Here is a 6,651-nt window from a genome sequence, read left to right on the forward strand (position 1 = left end):
TCACCATCACCACGTCCACCATCAGGTTTACCACCACCACGTCCACCACCACCATGTCCACCACTGCCACCACCAGCACATCCACCACCACCACCAGGTCCAACACCACCTTTACCAGCACGTCCATCACCACTATGTACACAACCAAGTGCACCACCACCACATCCACCACATCCACCACCACCATGTCCACCACCACCACCACATCCACCACCACCACCATGTCCACCACCACCACCACGTCCACCACGACCTCCACCACCACGTCCACCACCTCCACCACGTCCACCACATCCACCATGTCCACATCCACCACCATGTCCCCCACCCCAACATCCACCACCACCACCTCCACCACCACATCCACCACCAAGTCCACCACCACCACAATGTCCACCACATCCAATAAAAACACCACATCCACCCCACCACATCTACCACAACAAAATACACCACCGCCACATCCACCACCACCACAATGTCCACGAACACCACCACCAGCACGTGCACCACCACCACGTCCACCACCACCATGTCCACCACCACATCCATCACCATCACATCCACCACCACGTCCTTCGCCGCCACGTCCACCACCACCACGTCCCCCACCACCACCATGTCCACCAAGACCACGTCCATCACCACACATTCACCACCAACACCACTACATCCACCACCACCACCAGATCCACCACCATCATATCCACCACCACCACCACCATATCCACCACCACCATGTCCACCACCACCACGTCCACCACCAGCATGTCCACCACCACCAGCCAGTCCACCACCAGCGCATCCACCACCATGTCCACCACCACATCCACCACCAAGTCCACCACCAGCACTTCCACCACCATGTCCACTACACCACCATGTCGACCACTTCCACCACCACCACTACTTCCACAACCACATCCTCCAACACCACCACCACGCCCACCACATCCACCACCACGTCCACCACCACCACCACGTCCACCACCACCACATCCATCACCATCACTATGTCCACCACCACCACCACATCCACCACCACATCCACCACCAACACATCCACCACCACTACCACCACATCCACTACCACATCCACCATCACCACGTCCACCACCAGGTCTACCACCACCACATCCACCACCACCATGTCCACCACTGCCACCACCAGCACATCCACCACCACCACCAGGTCCACCACCACCTTTACCAGCCATCCATCACCACTACGTACACAGCCAAGTGCACCACCACCACGTCCACCACCACATCCACCACCACCACATCCACCACCACCACCACCACATCCACCACCACCACATCCACCACCACCACGTCTACCACGACCTCCACCACCACATCCACCACCAACACCATGTCCACCACCACCACCTCCACCACCACTGCGTCCACCATGTCCACCACCACCACCACCTCCATCACGTCCACCACCACCACGTCCACCACCACCACCACATCCACCACCATGTCCCCCACCACCACATCCACCACCACCATGTCCACCACCACATCCACCACCAAGTCGACCACCACCACATCCACAACCACCACCACGTCCATCACCACCATGTCCACCACCAACACATCCACCACCACAATGTCCACCACATCCTCCAAAAGCACCACATCCACCACCACCACATCCACCACCACAAAATATACCACCGCCACATCCACCACCACCATGCCCACCACGTCTACCACCACCACCACCACATCCACCACCACGTCCATCACCACCACCATGTCCATCACGACCATGTCCACCATCACCACCACCATGTCCACCACGACCATATCCACCACCACCACTTCCACCACCTGTACCACGTCCACCACCACCACATCCACCATGTCCACCACCTCCAGCACATCCACCACCACCACGTCCACCACCACCACAACCACCACCATGTCCCCCACCACCACATCCACCACCACCCACCACCACGTCCACAACCACCACCACGTCCATCACCACCATGTCCACCACCAACACATCCACCACCAGCAGTTCCACCACATCCACCAAAAACACCACATCCACCACCACCACCAAATACACCACCCCCACATCCACCACCACCATGTCCACCACATCCACCACCACCACCACATCCACCACCACATCCATCACCACCACCATGTCCACCACGTCCACCACCACCACCCCATTCACCACCACCACCAAATCCACCACCACCACCAGATCCACCACCACCATGTCCACCACCACCATGTCCACCACCACCACATCCACCACCAGCACGTCCACCACCAGTGCATCCACCACCATGTCTACCACCACGTCCACCAACACCAAGTGCACCACCAGCACTTCCACCACTATGTCCACTACCACCACCATGTCGACCACTTCCACCACCACCACATCCACCACTACTTCCACAACCACATGCTCCAACACCACCACCACGCCCACCACATCCACCACCACCACATCCACCACCACCACATCCAGCCCCATCACTATGTCCACCACCACGTCCACCACCACATCCACCGCCAACATATCCACCACCACCACATCCACTACCACGTCCACCATAGTCACGTCCACCACCAGGTCTACCACCACCACATCCACCACCACCACCACGTCTACCTGCGCCACCACCAGCACATCCACCACCACCGTCAGGTCCACCACTACCAACACGTCCATCCCCACCACGTCCACAACCAAGTGCACCACGTCCACTACCACCACGTCCACCACTACCACATCCACCACCACCATGTCCACCACCACCACGTCCATCACCCCCACGTCCACCACCACCATGTCCACCACCACCACTACCACCACCACCATGTCCACCACCACCACCACATCCACCACCACCACGTCCACCACCGTCACATCCACCACCATGTCCACCACCACCAACCCATCCCCCACCACCACCACGTCCACCACATCCACCACCACGACGTTCACCACCACCACCACATCCACCACTGTCAGGTCCTCCACCACCACCACACCCACCACCACGTCCACCAACGCGTCCACCACCACCACCACAACATCCACCACCACCACATACACCACAATGTCCACCACCACCACATCCACCACCACGTCCACCAGCACATGCACCACCACATCCACCACCATGTCCACCCCCACCACCATGTCCATGAACACCACCACCAGCACGTGCACCACCACCACGTCCACCACCTAGTCCACCACCACCATGTCCACCACCACATCCATCACCATCACATCCACCACCACGTCCTTCGCCACCATGCCCACCACCACCATGTCCACCACCACCACGTCCACCACAACCACCACCACGTCCATCACTACCACCAGCACCATCACCATGTTCACCACCACCACCATGTCCACCACCACCATGTGCACCACCAACATCAACACGTCCACCACCACCACCATGTTCACCACCAACTCGTCCACCACCACCATGTCCACCACCACCACATCCACCACTACCACAACCACGTCCACCACCACCACGTCCACCACCACGACCAGCACCACCACGACCAGCACCACCACGTCCACCACCAACACGTCTACCACCACCACCACCAGGTCCACCACCAACACCACCACCAAGTCCACCACCACCAAGTCGTCCACCACCACCATGTCCACCACCAATTCTACGACATCCACCACCACCATGTCCACCAACATCACCATGTCCACCATCAGCACGTCCACCACCACCACATCCACCATCAACCACCCCGTCCACAACCACCATGTCCTCCACCACGTCCACCACCACCATGTCCACCACCACATCCACCACATCCACTACGTCCACAACATCCACCACCAACACGTTCACCACCACCATGTCCATCACCACCACTACCACATCCACCATCACCACGTCCACCACCAGGTCTACCACCACCACCACGCCCACCACCACCACAACCTTGTACACCACCACCACTTCCACCACCACCACGTCCACCACCACCAGTTCCACCACTTTGTCCACCACCATGCCCACCATCATGTCCACCACCACCACATCTACCACCACCACGTCCAACCTCACCACGTCCACCACCATGTCCACCAACACATCCACCACCACCACTACGTCCACTACCACCACATCCACCACCATCACCATGTCCACCACCACCACGTCCACTACCATGTCCACCACCACCACCTGTGACAGGTAAATTGTCACTGGAGGGCAGGGGTAATAGGAATGTCAACCCGGCTGTACATGGGACATTTAAGGATACATTGGGTGCGAGAAAATGGGAATAGGGGCTAGAAGTATTACACCAGACTCAAGATACACTTTGAAGAGGTGCAATGTCACAGGGGCTCTTGTAAAAGAACTTGCAGCATCTCTACCACACAGTGGCATACCTGCACGAGTCACTCACTCAAAACAAGCATTGGCATGGCCAATAGCCTTTGGGACCTCATAAGGGTTTAGCCATGCAACACTTGATGTTGTTGCACCAAGGATATTGTGCTGGATAACTAAACACATATAAGGTCTCAAAGGTGAGATCTATTGGCTATGCCAATGCTTGTTAAATGAGTATCTGGATGAATGGACAGAAGCAGCAAAATACCGGTGGGGCAGCACACTATGCTAAGCACAGATTTTTTATTTAAGTGTTTTAAGCAACACGCTTAATTACAGTGGCCATGCCCCTATGAGAGACCCCCCAGTTTTTTCATCACAATTAAAGTCCTGTGTATATATATATATATATATATATATATATATATATATATATATATATATATATATATTGAGTGAATCAAAACAAGAATGCTGTTGCAATCCTTCCACCAAAGCTCTTTAAGTTGATACCTCATAGTACCTCATAACGTAGCTGTAGAGAGCCACACGGGCTCTACCACACAATGTTGCCAATACACCACGCATCCACGCCCCGGGGTATAAATAAAGAAGGCAGAAGACCGCTTGGGGTCTTTCCAGCTAACTAGCAATACTGTGCCTGTGTCCCTTATTACTGCGGTCCAGCAACCACGTGTCAGGCCCTGACCTGGCCCTCTACACTGGCGACGAGGCCGGTCTGTGCACACGCGTGCCTGGCCGACCCCTGGCCTGCCGAGCAGTTGTCTGCCTATTCCTGGCTGCGGATCCCACCTGCTTTCGACCCGGTGGCTGACTCTGGCTCCGAGGCCCGCCCACGCGTCTCCCCGTCGGGAGCGCCTTCAGCTGGCGGGGCTCACCGAGAGTTCCTCACGCTGCCGTCACGCCTCCAACAGGTGTGGGTGAGTCCCAACCCCCCCTTCCCCCGCCCGCGCAGCCCCGTGCGGCCTACCTGGCCCGGTGTGCTCTCCTCGCTGACAGAAGGCCCGCAGGAGCTGACGACTCGTTTCGGCATAAAAGGGGAGGAGCTACGCGCCGAGTGAAGCGCCTAAGCACCGCAGTGAAGCAGGGAGACCCTGAGCACGCTTCCCCAACAGTGGGGAAACCGCAGAAAGCACCGAGGGAGTGGGAAGAAGCCTCATACCCCACGGCCAAAACAAACAATGGCAAGACCCAAGGAGGCATGAAAACGTCGAAGGACACACACTGACACTCCTTGCCCCATCCCCACAGCGACCCAGCTCAGCGCTCAGCTCTGAACACAGTGAGGAAGCACACAGTCAACAATTGACCTCTCCTACCAAACAAACAAGCACCAGACAAGCCAACAGTCTTGGCAAGAGGACACTGAGCAAGGTCATTGCAGGCAGGCAACAGAAGCCCAGAACAGAACCTGAACTATGTCCGTTACAGCACCGGGAGCCGGTCAAGCCGGGGCAGCACAGAATCCACCCGTGGTGGTCACCCCGCCGCCCGTGGTAGTCGCATCACCGCCACCGGGCCAGAACCAGGCCGGGCCATTGCACCAGTGCCACACAGCCACATGCACTCAGGCGCAGCGCCAATTCCACAGTTCAGTGAGGCGGCAGACCCTGCGACGGCGGCGCCGAGGTGGAAGGAGTGGGTAGGAAGGCTAAACCTCTACTTCAAAGGCACCCGAGAGACAGATGGGACAGTCAAGAGGTCGCTTCTTATCCTATATGGGGGTCCCGAGATCTACGACCTGTTCGAGACACTCTCCAACACCGGACCAGAGCACGACTACGATGCCGCAGTCGCTGCACTTGATGCGCATTTTGACCCTCAACTCAACAATCATTTCGAAAAATTCAAATTCAAAAGGGCGTGGCAGACCGACTCTGAGTCAATGGACTTGTTCTACGCCCGGCTACGCCGGTTAGCCAAAACATACCCGTTCACCAACCCGAGAGAAGAAATCCGAGACCAGATAATAGTGGGGTTTCGCTCGAAATTACTGAGGAAACTTATTCTCCGACAACCAGGCATTTTGCTGGATGAGATACTGGTCCTGGCGAGGTCACACAAACTTTCAGACGCAAGGGCAGAAGAAATGGAGGTTGCTCTACGAACACTTGTGGTTACACTGACCATGACCAAGACAACGCCGATCAAGGAGGAGAAGATCGACGCTATCCAGAGGAGGCCCCAGACAGCCCACTCACGGGCCCCCGCCTCCCGAGGGAACCAGTGCGGATACTGTGGCGAGGACCACCCAGCGACGGCG

Source organism: Lissotriton vulgaris, chromosome 2_1 (assembly GCF_964263255.1).
Source record: "Lissotriton vulgaris chromosome 2_1, aLisVul1.2, whole genome shotgun sequence".
Lineage (NCBI taxonomy): Eukaryota > Metazoa > Chordata > Amphibia > Caudata > Salamandridae > Lissotriton > Lissotriton vulgaris.